The following is a 19,347-nucleotide window of genomic DNA, read 5'->3' as shown; positions in this document are numbered from 1 at the left end:
GCAGAAACAGAAAAGTTGAGATTGTAACAAGATTTTTTTGTTGGTGTTTTTTTTTTTTTTTTTTTAAGCATCACATTAGAATTGAGACCAGTTCTTGACTACAGATTGCTCCCTGGATGGGAATGAATCTTGCTTTCCATGAAGTGTTTCATTTTAATGCAAATTCTGGACTGCAGTCCAGTGTGGTTATCTTAACATTTTGCACGAATAAGTATGTCTTTCTGTGAAAATACTGCAAAAACTCAAGTTCTTTTCACACTTGTTTTTAGTCAAAATGTCTCCTCGCACTGGATTTAAGATAAATTCATTTAAAAGCTATGTTTCAATCACATCGAGGGACTAAGGCCCCATCCACACGAAGACAAAACGCTCATAGTTCCAAAAACGTTTGCCTGTAAAGACGGAGTTGATTCAATATTTATGACCGTCCACATGACTGTTTTCAAAACGGCCGAAACGTTGCAATAACAGGCCAGGCCATTAGGTGGCGCTTCATTGACAACAGCTGGAAATACATGGCAATATCATAGCGCCTCTGCCTTGTAGCTCCTTGTGATTTTTTTCATTGTCGATCCAACATTACATGAAGCATCCTGCTGACCGCCTCTTGACAAGATATAAAAGGGACATTGATGTGAACTGTTCTGTCTGTGGAAATCACCCTGAAACAACTCAACACCTCTTTTGGACGTGATGACTCCAAGATCTTTTGGAAGGATTTCTGTCGCTTTGCAATTAATAATTTATACAAGGACTTTACTTTGAGATAGGAAAATGTGTTTTATTGTTTCTTCAGAAAACAGGAAAAAGAAGGACAGATTTTTTTATCATCAATTTACTTATCCTAAAATCAAAATTCTTTAATCATAAATGCAAATACAGCAGGCAGAAGCCATCATTTTCCCCATTTCAGAAATGTACTCTCTTGTATAAAAATGTTAAAAGACTCTGAAAACAAAAAGTCTGTAAAAACTATCAGTATCTGTGAGAAATTTAAACCGTTTGAAAAAAACTGCTCGCTTATTGTGTACCCCCTGGCCTAATGTTTGCCATGTACGTGTATGTTTACAAAAAAAAAAAAAAAAAAAAAATATATATATATATATATATATATATATATATATATATATATATATATATATATATATATATCGGATCTGTTCACCCTGGGACCTGGTTTCAAATGCTGAATTCGTGTGGATGACAGGGTGAATTGATCAAATATTTTTGCGTTTTGACCTGGATTCGTCTTCGTGTGGATGGGGCCCTAGAGTATTTGAAGACAATACATCTTAAATCAAGACAACTTTAGCTTTTTCTGTCTCTCACTGATTGTATTTCAAAGTGAAACTACTTTTAATGAAACCACGTCAGGATTTGTTGCTCTGGTTTTTACAATGAAACTTGTCTTTGTACAAGTCCAAGTCAGTATCATTGTTTTCGTCTTCCTGTTCACGCATCTACAGGATTTTCTCCCACTTGATTGACTTGTACAAATGAAAAAGTAACTTTATACCTGTCAGAAGTTATTAGTCCTGGAATGAGAGTGATTAAGCTCGACAGGGTATCAAAAAACACTGTTCACCTTCACTTCTCTCTATTAGTACATGACAACCCCTTAATTATTTACACCTCCGGCAACATTTTCCTTTCACTTTACTTTTCACTTGATGCACTTTATTACTTATTATTTCTTTAAAGGCACTTTCCATGATCACAGCACGCCGCTGATCTTTAGAGTGTCTTAATGAGTTGGGTGAACATTAATTCCCTGCTCATTAGCATCACAGACGACCAATAATGTGCAGTGCAAGAGACGAATCCAGTAGTGACCTGACAGCAACCCTTCGCTGCTCGATCGATCGGGCTGAGGACGGAAACGGAGAGGAGGAGGAGGAGGAGGAGGAGGAGGAGGGGGTTATGATGAGAAATGAAGTGAGAGGAGGAGGCAGCGGTGAGCGAGGGGACATGACTCAGTGTGCTTCGGGGTGAGGAGGTGAGCTGAGCTACGACTTTACTCCGTGTGAGAACAAACACGGAGGGACTGTGTTGTGGCGTGGAAGAGGGCGGAGCCTGTTCCCACAGAGCCAGAGGTGATCTGGGAGGCGAACGGCGCTGCGTAGACAGACACCCTCACCGCCATGGACGTCTCGCTTCTTTAAAGGCACGGCTGCCGGAAAAGACTTATCGCTGTAGTTGTCCTCAACACGCTGAGGCAGGAGCACCAGTGAGCAACAAAAAGTGCTTCCAGATGTTGCAAATAAATAACCAAAATTGCACATGTGATCGTATTTCAACCGAAACTATCGGATATTAAAAATCCGGAGAAGAGGGAGCAGAAGTGGATTTTTTAATGTGCGTGATATACAAGCGCAGCACATGGAAACTGTAAACTTCAGCTTGAATAAGCAAAAAAAAAAATTTATCCTCTTTTTTTCTTGTTTTTTTTTACAACAGTGAAGGTGATGCACTGAAACAAACGAGTCTTTGGGTGGAGCTGCTATTTCTCTGCTTCCCCACCCAACCGTAGCCGTGAGCGCTCATCAGTGTGCAGGAGCGAGCCGGGCTCTCCGTGCACGGTGCTCCCCGCCTGAAGACTCGTTCAACCCGATTCAGAGAGCGAGGCACACAGAAGCAGGCAAACTTTCATCCGAATCTTCCAACTATGTCTGGAGCAGAATCTGCTGGAGAGAGAGCCGGAAAGAGCTCTTCTCTGCTGGTGAATAAATTTACTTCATTCACAAAAAAATACAATTTGAAATCCACCCGAAGTAGAACTGACACCGCTCACATCCAGGCTTCGTTTACACTATGTTTCACGGGAAAACTGGAAACGTTTGATGTGTTTTTGGCGTACATTTACATGGCAGCTTGACAACACAACTTTCTGTAAAGGAATCCAAAAGAAGTTGAAAATGCTCTACATTGCAAAAACTCAAAATCTTATCAAGTTTTCATGTTTTTACTTTATTTAAGATAAATCCACTTAAAAATTATGTTTCAGCAAGATAAAAAAAAAAAAAAAAAAAAGACTTGTTTAAGAGAACTCTTAAATCAAGATAACTTGTTCTACTGGCTGATTTTTTTTTCTAAGGTAAAATTATCTTTATTTAAGAAAAAAAATTTGCCAAAACACTTGGTAAGATTTCAATTTTTTGCAGCGTATGTAGTAAACAGCTCCTCTTCACATGCATCACACTGTTTAGAAAGCTTTGCAGTGACAACCCCAAACTTATCTGAAAGGAAAATGCCATTTCCATTTCTCTCTACATGAGACAGAAATTATGGATCAGAAATGTCAATAGCTATGAGTGATCCATGACATGGATGGCAGGCGACAGCTTAAACGTCTCTTACAACCAACGACTTGAAGCATTTATTCAGGTCCTGTATTTTCCTGCTTTTACAAGGGAGATGGGATCTTTATTTCCACCGGTGCATGGACTCATCCTGTCAGGCCTCCTGCTGTGACTCTATTCCATCCTCTCTCCCATGCGGATGTTACTGATTTAGGTACGTCAGGTAGGATAAGCTTGGACTGCATGTTTTCAATGTCGACTGAATCAGCGTTCCAGATTGTTATTACATCGGTCAATATGTAAGAAAAGCAGTGATATCCTGTATTCCAGCCGTGCAGCTCCGTGGTTTCATCTGGAGATAACCAGAAATGAAAACATTGTTCTTGGAGCATTTCTATGTGTCAAGTACATGAAAATATTTTACCTCCAAGAAAATATGTGAGCCTGAAGCGTGTTAGTTGCTGTTGCTGCTGCAGCAGACACACTGTTCCCAGGCAGCAGAAGGCCTCTCCTCAAACAGCCTCCCTCATCCGGATCGCTCTGCGTTCGGTCAGAATAAAGGAAATGTCTGTTGCCGCCTGCATCGTCGTCGTTATGAGAGGAAGCAGGAACGGACTCCGAGATGGGATTCTAATTGAAGACTGTTCTAAATGGGTTTGAGTCGTGAAAACACAAAACTTCCGTTGTGTTTTGGGCTTACGTTTCCGTTACCATGGTGCTTGGAGCCACAGAAAAATTCAACCTTTGAAAACGCTCCGACTCCTTCTTTTCTTGAAAATGCTCCAGCTGTGCATGAAAACTGCTTCTATAATAAATAGTACCTCTGTCCACGCTCCAGATGGACGGTAACAATCAATCCAGCTTCATCGTCCGCCCAGATCAATGTCTGTGTCTTCATCATCGTCATCAGTCTGTGAGCGGCAAACCCCCAGGTTTTTATTATTTCTACCCCACTGCACATTAACGTTGTTGTGTCTATACGCACAATTTCACTCATTTTACTGCACTGTTTCTCTCCCTTTTAACCTTTGTCTTCTGTTTTATATGTTCATACTCATGAAGCTGCTCTGTGTGTCTCAAATTGTCCTCTAGGGAGAAATACTGTAAAGTCTTTTGATTTGGTCTGATATTGATTTTAAGTTATTGTTCATGTGAATTGCTCCTTGTGCGTGTGAGAGCGTGGTTTCATTACAAAGACAATGAACAGCGCCGACCCGTGGCCCGGCATGCTAACTACATTGTTTTCAGTGTTTCTGCACAGACATCCTTTTTTAAACATTGCTGTCAGAACATGAAACTTTTCAAAACCACAGAAAAGCAAAAACGACGTGTTTTCACTGACTCAGTCAACACATGACAAAAAGGTTTATTCTCATTGGAAGAAAACTGATGAAGAACGGTTGAAGGAGGATGGAACGAATGAATTCTCCATGCAGAGATCCAAACAGAACGAGGAGTCGCAGTGGAAGCAGAACCTGAAAAGAAACAACAGATCAGTGAAACCCCGTCATGTGAGACGCGGAAGACCACCTGCGGTGAAACAGACGATCTGGCAGTGAGTGGAGGAAGTGAAGGAAGAGACTTTGTAGAGACGTCGATGGTGATTGATGTCAGGTATGCAGCTCAACCAGGAAGCTGCTCATGCAGACTCCGCCCACCACACAGCACACAAAAACTCCTGTTTTTGAGCTGAACAGACCAAAATCTTACAGTTTGAAACATTTTAAGCAGAGGTATGAATAACGGATATGTGTTCAAACGTCATGGGCTGATGAAGACGGTGATTATTATCTTGTCCATTCTGTGAGAATAAATGTGTCTTTATTTAGTCATATTTTGAATGTCTTTCTATAATAATAATACTCATATTGATGATATTGTTACATTATTTTCATGAAATTTATGTAGTTTAAATGTTTTCAACATATAATAGTTCTAACATGTTAAAATTAATTGATTATTAAATGAGTTGTGAGTTAATGAAGTCCTTATTCATGGAGGAGTGTTAGGATTTAATGAGCTCCACTTCTTCACACTCCTTTTTGGACATCCAGAATATATTGTCCTGCTGTCATTTATTCATTCATTAATCATTTGTTTAGTGAGGTATCTTTTTGATTTTGGAAAATTCCCATCCAGCTCAAGATACAGGAAGGTTGAAAAACCATTAGGAGAAGAAGAGAGTAACTTCAGGAGTGCCTGTAACCTGTTTCTGTGACCTCTTTATGACCTCTTCAGTCAAACCTGCCCTGCTCAGCACGAGTAAAGCTGTAACGATGCATGAACTCCTATTTACTGAGGAGACGAAGTCTGAAAGACTGAGAATAAATGAGTTAGAGATGAATAAATGATAAACACTGCAGTGCCTTCATCTGTCTTTATAGCTCAGGCTTTATCACAGTTAACGCAGTTTCTCAATGCATTGTGCTTAAAACGACACACTGCAGGTTCAGCTTCATTTCCTCATTTCAGTATGCACACAACATCAATATACACGCTCGGGGCGCTCCGCTGCGGCCCGGCTTCTACCAGGGATCGGCGCAAAAATCTGAAAGATGTCAGGTTATGCTCTCATAATATGAATTCTTAAAGTCATTTCTTTGAACAAGTTACTGCAGCGCGGAGCCTCGGGCCTCATAATGAAATCGATGGGGAGAACGGGGGGGGGGGACTGCGGAGGAGTGGAGCGATGGAGGGATTTATAGTTACATTTACACACTCTTCTCACAACACAGGTGAAAAACATGAAAATGTATTCATCCAGATTCTTACAGTCAGAAATACTAAAGAACAGGCAGAACCATTATCTGGGTGACGTTACTGTACCGGAGACCAAGGTCAGGCCTGTCTCAGAAGCATCAAGTCTCCTGCGATGTTCTGACTGCACAGAGGCAGCATTTCTGCCTCACTCATCTATTTAAAAAATAAAGTTGAAAGGTCTCAGGATTGTACCTTACTGAAAACAATGATCAGAGCAGTAAAGTGTAATATCAACAGTAAAGGCGCCAGAGCGTTGTAGTGAGTCGCCTTTAAGGAACAAGTGTGTAGTTGAAGAAGACGACTTACGGTTCTTTAAATTCATCCAGAACGTTTCATTGACGCTGTTTTTTCCTCTGCTCCTACAATAAATGAAAGAGCATTAAAATACTGCAGCAAAAACATGAGAAGAAAAAAAACAATTTGAGGACTAGAAAATTTGGTTCTCATTGTCAATTCCAGCTCTAAACCTGAAGAACACATCAGGAAGCTGCGATACACTGCTGAAGGAGACACTGGGACAATGAGTAGAGTGAGCTGGAGCACTTAATGTCAGTATATTAAACACAGGGATGTCCCAGCCTTCTCTCATGACTGCTGGTGTTCCACAGGGTTCATCTTCTACCTGTTTCCCCTCTGCGATATCGTGTAAAAACAGACCTTTTTCACTGCATCTCTACGAAGCCCTCCTTGATTCGCTGATTGGTTAAATTAAATTAAAACCTGACTGATCTACAAATTTCAAGCTGAAGATTGTCTAAATCTTTCCAAATCCACATTTCAAGCTGAAAACATCAAACCTCCTTCACTCAGTGGGACTCTGCTGTGGTGGAATGTTGGATACGAAGCCAATCAGCCTCTTTCTCTTCTTGATGATGTTCAGCACTGCCAGAGCTGCAGGCAGAGCAGATCACACCCTTTACCATGAGCGCTCCGGACCATATGACTCCTGTGTGGAACTGAGAATGAAATGTGCCGCTACCGTCAGTAAAAGTTGCTTTCTGGAGGCCTTGGTGGAGCTCTGGACGCATCAGAACAACCTGGATGGAAGAAACACAGACAGAGGAAAATAAATGAAACTTCACACTTTATGCTGGAGGAATGAAGTTGGAGGATATGGGATATTTTGGAGATTATCCAGGATATTAAGGAGGGTGTACTGACATGCTGTACCTGCTAATGAGTGGGATATGATGTGTTAACCTGCGTGCCAACATTTCTTCTCCTCTAAAGTGAAGTGTTAGAGCAGCTCAGGGAGAGGTTTTATTACTTATTTCCTATGCTCCTCACCTGTGGGACAAATTCTCTCTCGTCTTTAAAATCAAGGCTTAAAACACTATTTTACTCAATCAATGGTACATATTTTATTTCCTTTATCTTTCCCTCTATGTACTTCATTTATTCTCTTTTTTGTGCTATTTTTAATGAGTCATCATCATCTCAATCACTTCAGATGATGATTCTTAATGGATTTATTTTCTTTGTAAAGCCCTGTGGTGTGGCTGAGGTCTCCTCCCATTCTGTGATGACTATAAACATCCATCCATCCATTATCGGGTGGCTGGAGCCGATCCCAGCTGCTGTGGGCGAAGGCGGGGTACACCCCGGACAGGTCGCCAGTCTGTCGCAGGGCTGACATAAATGGGGCTGCACGGTGGTACAGTGATTAACGCTCGTGCCTCACAGCAAGAAGGTCCTGGGTCCAATTACCGACCGGGGCTAAGGCCTTTCTGTTTGCATGTTCTCCCCGTGTGTGTGTGGGTTCCCTCCGGGTATTCCGGCTTCCTCCCACGGTCCAAAAACATGCATGTCAGGTTGATTGGTCACCCCAAAAAATTGCCCCTAGGTGTGAATGGTTGTTTGTCTATATATGTATATTTGTCAGCCCTGTGACCGTTAAACAAAAAGGAAGTTGTTTTTTTTACATGTATTTTCTAAAGACTAACTAGGAAAACAGAATTCTAGAGAGAATTGATTTTACTGGAATCCAACAGCTTACCTGGGTGTCTGTGTTGCGGTTTCCCTCCTGTTTTGAAAGCGAACACACAACGCTCCATAAAATGTTCAGTTTGCTCCGGATGTCCTTTGTTTCATCGGACCAGATACTCAGGAAAGGATGTTTCTGATTTATCTGAAAAAAAATATATATAAATGACCAAGCAAAATGTGAAAGTGGTTGCACAGGTTGACAGTTTCAAACTGTTGCATCATGCAGACGACACGCACCACGTAGTTTAAGTGGTGAGGCGCGCTGACCATGTGGTCGCAGGTCTCACACAGGAAGAACGCCTTCAGACGAAACCCTCGACACTCCCACACGGAGCCCAGCCCTGTTCAGACAGACGTTACCTTCAAAAGGCCACGTATGTAAAACAGAATTCAGTGTGTTGGATGGAAACTCACCAACGATTGGCTCGGTGTTCAGACCCTTCACCAGCAGGTATTCGGACAAATGACTGCTCTCCTCAGTTACCTGTCCTGTGGAAGGAATGAATGAATGTCACAAAGAAAATAAAAGAAGTAAATGCTAACGTAGATTAATACCAACCAATCACAATGCAGAGGTACGTTGGGGATTGACGGAACACTGAAAGAGGGCACTTCACTGAAGAACCTGAAATAACAAAGGACTTGCTTGAATAAGAAGTGGTGTGATGTTCAGGAAATTAATTCTATGATTAAGCAAAAAGAGATATAAAGAGGATTCAGCAGGACTGCCATCTTCAGCGTGACCACGGATGTCTCTGAGCTTGTTTACACGCCAATGATTCTGTGAAAACGCAAAATTTCCGAACTTTCTGAAAAGATAATGCAAAAACAATGCGTTTTCACCTGAAACATCTGACATTGAGGAGCCTGGCCTGAGGAGGCATCTCTGTCAGGCTGTTAAAGTGCACCAGAGTGTGTTATTTCGGCTCACAACTGTTGTTCTGCATCACTTTTAGGCCCAAAAGTCAACTCGACTATGGTACATCAAGTTCACGCAAAGTGCTCTATCCAGGGAATCAATCCTTTGACTGAGGGACAACCTGCTCCACAGCCGCCCTCACAGCTGACAGTGGACCTGCTGCCTTGTTTGTCCCAGTAAAGAGACACTTCCTGAATGTGTTTCCTGCTCTGGACAGAACGATACGAACCAGTTAAAGGATCCGGCCATTTGACTGTCTTCTTCTGACTCGGCTCTCCGGGGTCTTCCTTCGGTTCAGTCATGGATCCAGAGTGTTGAGGAACCGGAGATGACTCCTCCTCCTGGAAATGTGGTGCACCATCCAGATTATTTCCATCTCTACTGGTAGATTTCTATTTCATCGTTTACTTTAGCCAGTGATCTGCTGACCATGTTGAAGGTGACGCTAGCTTTAGAGGCCTCCTCCACTGATTCAGGAGCGTCTTCGGTACTTCTGGCCACAGGTGGAATCGTCTGAAGGGTATCGGGTGGTTCAGATCCACCTCGATGCTTTTCTTCTTGTAGTTGATTTGTTTCAGAAGAGGCTGCAGCCATGGCAGACATGTAGTATGCTGCTTTTTCTTCTTCGTCATCATGAATCACTATCACCTTCACAAAAAACACAAAAATCCCAGGAGCAAACAAACAGAACATACAGATCCTTGTGCAATGAATGTTTTAACTTTTGCGATTACTTTCAACAAATCAATGCAATTCTAGCTGCTCCAGTCCTTTTTATTTTATCAAATTAATGTCACAGTTGAAACAAGAAAATGTCTTTTTATCTATTAAGACATCTTCACCATACTTGATGCTGTTAAGCTGGATCTAGATCCCAATGTTGAATGATGGATGAAAAAAAAGGAATTTCTCCAAGGGGATTAATTAAGCATGATTAGTTTAGTTTAAAATTAAAATAAAACATTGCAGCACAGTCCCCAGTTCAACTCGGGAGCCTTCTCTGTAAATGTTCTATTTGTAAATTTGGACCTCTGTTTCAAACAGAATTTCGAGTTTAAAGGGCAACTCCGGTTTTTTGACACCTGGACCTTATTTATAGGTGTGTGCATGCTCATATACTCACTCAGACAAACATTGTGCAGCTTCGAGTCCTTCAGAAGTTATTTAGATCCAACCGATTTAGCCGGGGCCACGGCAAGGGAGCTTCAGCACGGGACATAATCCCTGCAAAATCGCTCATTTCGGCTATATTTTTTCATCCGTCGCCAGTGTTATCATAAAGTCAGCTCGTCTACCGTCTTCAGGTGGGTCAGCCCATATATAAACATGAACTCGAAATAAACGCAATATCCTCTTAATACATTTAATCAACACTGCCGCCACAAAAACGCATTCTTACCTGTTGATGTGTTCATAACAAAACAATAATCCTGTTGTGGTTTAGGGCAAAGGCATCTATGATCTTTTCATGGTCCAAGGCTTGGGTTCAGTCCGAGTTTAAAGCCAACAGTGCCAGGTTGCTGCCCTTCCTCATCTCTTTGGTCCTGTTCTGGTCGTGGCATCTCAAGATTATCATCAACAGAGCAAGCCTGACTTGTTTCCCCACCGTCAGAAGTTTTTTTTTGTCCATCCTTGGACATTTTTGAAAAACAAAGCAATCCATCTCTACACCGTTCACCTCGCAAGCTACCAAGTTAACAAAACATGCCTCACTAGCCAAAAACGGAAGAGTTGGGCCAAATCTCGTGCATATTTCAGCTTTTTTTTAATTGACAGTTTTTATATTTTCTTATTCAAAGTTAGTTTGAATGTGTAATGCACAGCTGCAAATAAAATTACATAAAAAATTTAAATCATTGAAATTTTTTGGGGGTGCTACGGGGGTGCTTTGAAAATCCCAGGGGTAGCTGAGGCACCCCGGCGCCCCTCCCCGGCGCCCCCATGAAGTAAACTTAAACTTGATTCCACAGTTTATTCATCAGTTAATTGCGGATAAAAGCAATTACTCGGTGTAAGGTGAAAAAAAGAGACTCCCCTTAAGCTGTAAAGTATTACTGATGTGCTCAGTTATGAATCTGTCTGCCTGATTTGTGAATGCCAGTGAAATCCAGAGATGAGGGGCATTCAGAACCTTCTCTATCTTGATACATCTCAGCACATTTCAGATTAACACAGTAATATGTTTAATATGTAGAGAATTTTATACATTGCACAAATAAATATTCTTCCAGTTCACTTTTTCGGCATGCTTACATATACTGTACACACAAACACACACACACACACACACACACACACACACACACACACACACACACACACACATATACACAGTATATGTGCAAAATATGTTTGGTAGACAGAAGAACAGGAGATTGAAAGAGGTGCAACAAGGCGCCGTTTAAAAGGACAGAGCTTTTTTTTTTTTTTTTTTTTACTTTTTTTTTTAGAATAGTTCTTCCATCATGTGTGCTTTGATGTGTGGCCTATAAACTTATTGATCCTCAACTCTGCATGTCCTAACGTGTGATACCTCGTACCTCTGAGGACCCAGCAGTCTCAGCACACAGACGCTCATTTGCCATGCACGCTGCAGTTCTTGGTCTTTGTTTTCCCAGAATACCGGCAAAGCTCGGATTGGGTTTGTTGACGGGGGTCGGCGAACTCGGCCGCCTCGTGTCAGTTTGTTCAGACTGGGAGTCTTCGCCCTGTGGAGACACAGCTGGCTACTTTAATGACAACTGTGCAGGAGATTGGTGGGGAGATGTTCAACAGATGTCTGTCAGAAGTTTATGAAATAAGTTTTGAGCCTTTTTTTAGTCACATTTATTAGTTTGAAACTACTGCTAACAAATGTGAAGTGATATTTCACCTAAATGAACTGTGCATTGTGCGTGCATATGAATAATCATCTTCATTAAAGTAATAAATTAAGCGCAACACAATGAAGGAACTCGATTAAATATGTTTTTTGGAAAATATTGTAACATAATTTGGATTTAAATTATTCTCTGCAACAACATGTTTTTCTCTGAGTCTTAAAAGGCTGTGATTGTGTCCTCAATAATAAAGCAGACGAGCTTTACAGTTTTTGTGCAGCCTACACAGCATTGCATAAATAATTCAGCTCTTTTTTTTTAATATAGCTCTCAGCTTCAGTGGTAAACTTTTATTCCATTAATCAATACCAGTGAGTGGGTGTTCCTTTATATTTTCAACATCTCACTTTGAAAACCAGGCTGCATATTTATTCACATACAGGCCTTCCAGTTAAAACTACCAGCATCTTTTTTTTTTTAATGAAGATTGCAGAAAAGAATGTCGAAGCTTGGATGTCATTGGTCGGGAGGAGAAGCACTCTGATCAATAGCAGCGACTCAGCTGTGGACTTTTTGGGGCTTTTCAGGGTCGCTTCTTTGGCTTTCCCCGTGGGAACTGAACATTAGATTTGGTCGACACCTAAATGATGAAATGAGCCAAAGTTTTCGACTACCTCTGAGAATTAAATGAAGCCTTTAAATTCCTGACGTGAAATCATTCTCAACAAAATATCATAAAGGACTCCGATCTCAAAAATCCAATTTTGAAATTGGTTTTGGTGCCAGACAAAATGAACTTTCCATCCATCTTCTATATCGCTTTATCTACCTGGGCGTTGCATGGAGCATGGCTGCATACCACTGAATTTATTTTGAGGATGTATAGTTTCTGCTCCAGGATCTAATCCCCGGAGCACGAAGTAGACCCAGATCTGCCCACCTCTTATCCAGCTTCTGCTCTGCTTTATGAAACCGAGGGCCTGGAGGCTTCGGACAGTCCCAGTCAGCTCCTCCATTTGTTAATGCGTTGTTTACATGACTACATTCCAGGTGAAAATGCATCTTTTCTGTGTTTCTTTTCAGATAAGTTTCTTATTTACACCACAGCATTTTAAAAATTACGTTCGTTTTTTGGAAATGGACCTTATACAGCACTTGCTTCAGAGTCTCATTCACATATTCGCACAGCAATGCAAGGTGCCGAGCCCATCTATTTGGGGAATCAAACCTGCAACCGTCCCATTGAGAGACAGCTCACTCCGCTAACTGACCCACGGCTGTCCAAAGGTCTTCATATGTAAGGAGAAAAACCTCCAGTCTAAAGTTTTGCTTCTGTTTGGAGTTTGCATTAAAAAAAAAAAAAAAAAAAACCTTCTGATGATCCAGGCCTTCCCTCTGAAGGTGAGATAAGCCGAGCTGTGCTGCCGCGGCCTGCAGGCATCGCCGGGTGACTGAAGTGGCTTCAGGAAGCAGTTATCGGGCCCATCTGTGTCTGTGTGTGAGGCAGAAGATGCGGATAGGAAGGGAAGCACACGCTGCATTGAAGCCGTCTCAGTTTGCTGACTGACAGCTCTGGCCGGTTTTGACCAAGGCTGCACAGATTGTGGCTTAATGATGTGTGAGGCAGGAGAGCACGAGTAGGACGGCGAGGTCAGGGTTCGCCGCCTGACAGGGACGATAGCAGCCTAACAAGGATAACAATCCTGTAGAAACAACTCACTCAATACATATTGGCAATTTGAAGGTATGAATTAACCTTCAACAGGAACCCGTCAAGAGCGGCCCCATTTATAGAATTTGTTCCAAACTGGACATCATGAAAACAGAGAAGAAACAAATATTATTCCTCTTGCACAGAACTAAAAAAAAAAAAAAAAAAAAAAAGATGTTTCTTACTTTATTTCACTCAGCAGTCTTACTGTAATTTGATGGGTAGCTTTTGGGGGATAGTGTCAGCTAATCTCATCCAGCCCTAAGTGAATCGTCCTCCCAGAGGAAAACACTCGCCGTCTCTGACACACACCAGTCGTCTCTTGTTGTCACTGATGAGCGGGTTGTTGTGTGATGGTAATTTTCTCAGCCGTCAAGGACTGAGTGGAAAAACACCGAGCGATTTGTGCACTTATCTTGGTAACAGCTTCAAATGCTTTGAGTGGCCTGCTATCTATCAGAAGTCTGAACAGTAAGCATTTCACACTTTTCCCCCCATTTCTTTTTTTTTTTCAGGTTCTTATTTTGAAAATACTGCAGCAGCTCAAAGGAAGTTAAAATGACTTCACTAAAAGAGAAGCTTAAAAGTTTTCCAGATTAAAACACAGAATTAGAGGGGGTAGCCGAGAGACATACTCTCTCCAGCGTGTCCTAGGTCTTCCCCGTGGTCTCCTCCCAGTGGGACATGCCCGGAACACCTCCCTCGGGAGGCGTCCAGGAGGCATCCTAACCAAATGCCCGAGCCACCTTAGCTGGCCCCTCTTGATGTGGAGGAGTAGCGGATCTACTCCAAGCTCCTCCTTGGTGACTGAGCTCCTCACCCTATCTCTAAGGGAGCGCCCAGCCACCTTACGGAGGAAGCTCATTTCAGCCGCTTGTATCCGGGATCTTGTCCTTTCGGTCATGACCCAAACTTCATGACCATAGGTGAGGGTGGGAACGTAGATTGACTGGTAAATCGAGAGCTTCCCCTTTCGGCTCAGCTCCCTCTTCACCACAACGGATCGATATAATGACCGCATCACTGCGGCCGCTGCAGCGATCCGCCTGTCAATCTCATGCTCCATCCGTCCCTCACTCGTGTACAAGACCCCAAGACACTTAAACTCCTCCACTTGGGCCAGTGTCTCTCACCGACCTGGAGAGGGCAAGCCACCTTCTTCCAGTCGAGGACCATGGCCTCGGATTTGGAGGTGATGATCCTCATTCCTATTGCTTCACAATCGGCTGCAAACTGCCCCAGTGCATGCTGTAGGTCCGGGTTCGATGAAGCCAACAGGACAACATCATCTGCAAAAAGCAGAGATGAAATCCTGTGGTTCCCGAACCGGACCCCCTCCAGCCCCTGGCTGCAAATAGAAATTCTGTCCATAAAGATTATAAACAGAACCGGTGACAAAGGGCAGCCCTGCCAGAGTCCAACATGCACCGGGAACAGGTCCGACATACTGCCGGCAATGCCGACCAGACTCCTACTCCGGTCATACAAAGACCGGACGGCCCTTAACAAGGGGCCCCGGACTCTGTATCCCCGGAGCACCCCCCACAAGACACCACAAGGGACGCGGTCGAATGCCTTCTCCAAGGCCACCCACCGAGGGAACCGTAGGGGCAGGGTGCAGTGTGGATTGGGTGGCAGCCGACGGCAGGGTGCCCGGCGACCCGATCCTCAGACACAGAGACTAGCTCTAGGGACATGGAATGTCACCTCGTTGGCGGGGAAGGAGCCTGAGCTTGTGAGGGAGGTTGAGAGGTACCGGCTAGATATAGTCGGGCTCACCTCCACACATAGCCTGGGCTCTGGAACCCAACCTCTCGAGAAAGGCTGGACTCTCCACTTCTCTGGCGTTGCCCGTGGTGAGAGGCAGCGGGCTGCAGTGGGTTTGCTTACAGCCCCACAGCTCAGCCACCATGTGTTGGAGTTCACCCCAGTGAAAGAGAAGGTCACATCCCTGCGCCTTCGGGTCAGGGACAGGTGCCTCACTGTTGTCTCGGCTTATGGGCCGAACAGCAGTGCAGAGTACCCGGCCTTCTTGGAGTCCCTGGGAGGGGTGCTGGACAGTGCTCCGACTGGGGACTCCATTGTTCTACTGGGGGACTTCAATGCCCACGTGGGCAGCGACAGTGAGACCTGGAAGGGGGTAATTGGATCGCACGGCCTCCCCAATCTGAACCTGAGTGATGTTTTGTTATTGGACTTCTGTGCTAGTCACAGTTTGTCCATAACGAACACCATGTTCGAGCACAGGGGTGTCCATAAGTGCACTTGGCACCAGGACACCCGAGGTCGGAGGTCGATGATTGACTTTGTTGTCGTGTCATCTGACCTCCAGCCGCGTGTTTTGGACACTCGGCTGAAGAGAGGAGCAGAGCTGTCGACCGATCACCACCTGGTGGTGAGTTGGGTTCGCTGGCAGAGGAGGAAACCGGACAGACTTGGCAGACCCAATCGTGTTCTTAGGGTCTGCTGGGAACATCTGGTGGAATCCTCTGTCAGCATGGTTTTCAACTCCCACCTCCGGGAGAGCTTCTCTCATGTCCCTAGGGAGGCTGGGGACATTGAGTCCAAGTGGACCATGTTCTCTACCTCCATTGTCGAAGCAGCTGCCCGGAGCTGTGGTCGTAAGGTCTCCGGTGCCTGTAGTGGCGGCAACCCCCAAACCCGGTGGTGGACACCGGAAGTAAGGGCTGCTGTCAAGTTGAAGAAGGAGTCCAATCGAGCCTTGTTGGCTCATGGGACTCCCGAAGCAGCTGACAGGTACCGGCAGGCCAAGCGAACTGCAAAACGAGTGGTTGTGGAGGCAAAAACTCGGGTCTGAGAGGAGTTCGGGGAGGCCATGGAGGAGGACTATCAGTCGGCCTCGAAGAAATTCTGGCAAACCGTCCGGCACCTCAGGAGGGGAAAGCAGGTCTCCGCCAACACTGTTTACAGTGGAGGTGGGGAACTGCTGACCTCAACTGGGGATATTGTTGGACAGTGGAAGGAATACTTCGAGGACTTCCTCAATCGTGTCGCCACGTCTTCCATGGAAGCAGAGGCTGAGGTCTCAGAGGTGGACTCGTCCATCACCCAAGCTGAAGTCACCGAGGTGGTTGGTAAGCTCCTCGGTGGCAAGGCACCAGGGGTGGATGAGATTCGCCCTGAGTATCTTAAGTCTCTGGATGTGCAGGGACTCTCTTGGTTGACACGTCTCTGCAACATCGCGTGGCCGTCAGGGATGGTGCCTCTGGATTGGCAGACCGGGGTGGTGGTCCCCCTGTTTAAAAAGGGGGACCGGAGGGTCGGCTCCAACTATAGGGGGGTCGCACTCCTCGGCCTCCCTGGGAAAGTCTATTCCAGGGTACTGGAGAGGAGGATTTGACCGATAGTCGAACCTCGGATTCAGGAGGAACTATGCGGTTTTCGTCCTGGTCGTGGAACAGCGGACCAGCTCTATACCCTCCATAGGGTGCTCAAGGGCTCGTGGGAGTTCGCCCAACCAGTCCACATGTGTTTTGTGGACTTTTAAGAAAACCATGACAAAATATATGACTGGAAAAACAGACCTTTTTAATTTAACAGTCACAAAACAATGCAGGTGCATTTTGTGATCAGGTCTAATGAGGGGACACCCTACAATCCAAATGGTAGTGTCCCCTAGAGACAGTTGTCTCTTTAGAGGGACAGGCTATGAGGACTAAATGTAGGACATGTTTAAAACAAAAGCGTTGGAGCTCATTGCTGAAAAAGAATGGTCAAAAATACCACTTGAGACTTGCAAGAAGCTGCTCAGTAATTATAGGAAGAGTTTATTTGCTGCAATAGCTAATGAGGACTTTTATTTTATTGATAAGGGTGTGAATAAATCTGGACATGACACTTTTAGGAATCATTTTTGGCTTAAGTGTGTCTGCATCCACAGGACATCATGAGAACGACTCAAAACGATGTAGTTCGTATTCCAGGCCATTAGGCCACTGTAACTCTAACTCTGCTGCAGAAATACACCAAAGCAGAGAAGAAGACACGTAGCTCCACACTCTGCTGCGCTCTGTAAACAAACGCAACACAAGACGATGAAGCTTTATTAAAGGAGTCATATTATGCAAAATTCACTTTATAAAGGTGTCTTTACAGTGATATTGCCTCCCAGAGCCTCTGTATGATCCCCCAGAAGTGAAAAATTCAGTCACCTCCCTCAATTGTGCACTCCACTTCTAAGAAAATATACACTCAAACACGCGTTTCTGAAATCTCCCTCTTTCTGACGTCAGGAAGAGGAACACCACTCCCCCCCCCAGGAAGAGAATCCAGCCTTTGGCCGGCCCCCGAAACAGTCGCTCATTTCGGCTGTATTTTCTCATCCATCGCCAGTGTTTTCATAAAGTCAGCTCATCTGTCGTCTTCAGGTGGGTCAGCTGACAAGCTGACAGTTTTTGCTAACTTAGCCACAATTAGCTGGGATGGGAACGTAGCGGAGCTCCTCTCCCCAGCAGACAGGCACTTTGATTTCGGCTGCGGCTGTGACGGCGCCCGGGCGTCTGACTTCCAGGGGCCGAGTTGGGGCCGATTGGGTAAACGGCCCGGAGCTGCTCCATGGAAGCTGGTCCCGAAGCTGGCGGAGACGCACGGCTCGCGCGCAGCCGCTGGGCCGCTCCTCTCCTCGCCGGGAGGCTGCTGAGCCCCGGTGCCCAGTGGAAGCGTGCGGGGTGCAAACTCAACACACACCGGCAGCGCCGTCCGGATGAAGAGGGCTGCTCCTCTGAGAGGCCGTCGTGCTCTCAATATCACACGAACAACACATGATATAAACAGAAAATAAAAAAAAAAACACCTCATTTCGCTTCTGTAAGGTCGCTCTGCTCGTCCAGCCACATTGATCTGTAATTTATAGTACTTCCAGCAAGGATGAGTACATGGTTTATGTTTTGATCTCAAATGAGTCCTTTTCTTTATCCAATAGATACTTTTGTATGGTTCATTCTATATAAAAACGGTAATTTCCGCGTTTGCTACTGTCTGGGACACTGTTGAGCTGATTCTCGTGCCTCCCGAGGCGGTGGAATAACAACAGATAGGAAAAAGTTTACGTCCGTGAGGTCGTGCATTGTGTTTTATTTCGAAACTTCCAGTGTAACTTCTGTAAGGTGCTTTCTTAACGACAGTGAATTTACGAGATGGGCGTGGCCAGATGCGTTCAAGTTCATCACGGAAAATAGGCTGTCAAAAACAGGCTGTTCTGAAGAAGGCTCCTCAGAGCCACTTTTTAGAATGCTCAAACTCCGAACATAGGATGAATTTAGGGCAAGCAAACTTATATACTATGTTTTTAGGTGTCTGTGACCTATATGACGTGACTGAAAAATAGCATAATAGTTCCACTTTAAACCGGGAAACATCAGTATCTTCTGCAGAGCACTGTTAAGATGAACTTAAAAACTATTTTGACCGCATTTTGGTCATTTCCCTGTCAGATCCACTCTGTCAGGTGTGTGCTTACAGTCTTGTAGGCTTGTGCCTTGTGCCCAAGAGACAGCTTTCCACTTAAACGAGCAATCCCGTTTAATCTCGCGAGAACTCGTCACACCCCCAATGTAGACCCTGCTCATCCTGATATATTGTTTAAGGTGAGTAATGGGAGCTTTTAACTCATCCACGGGGGCATTATATTCATTAAAACCAGTCAGCGAGAGTGAATTCCATCTCTGCTGCACACAGCTATTTTTCTTCCTTTTTACTTTAATGTCATTCTAATAATATTTCACAAGTACAACTCCAAGTTTGTGAGGATTAAGTGTTTTCTTCCTGGCTACTTCAATTTTAAAGGTCATGATGCAATAACTAAAGCAAAAAAAAAATGGTGAACTGTGTCTC

At 44.3% G+C, this 19,347-nt stretch overlaps 1 protein-coding gene across 1 annotated transcript in view; it reads left to right on the top strand.

The window, feature by feature from the left end:
* Positions 1–19,347, top strand: part of unc5db (unc-5 netrin receptor Db) — a 233,397-nt gene that overhangs the window by 154,474 nt on the left and 59,576 nt on the right. The window lies entirely within an intron of this gene.

Source organism: Salarias fasciatus, chromosome 12 (genome assembly GCF_902148845.1).
Source record: "Salarias fasciatus chromosome 12, fSalaFa1.1, whole genome shotgun sequence".
Taxonomy (NCBI): Eukaryota; Metazoa; Chordata; class Actinopteri; order Blenniiformes; family Blenniidae; genus Salarias; species Salarias fasciatus.
This window is presented reverse-complemented; position numbering and strand designations above follow the sequence as displayed.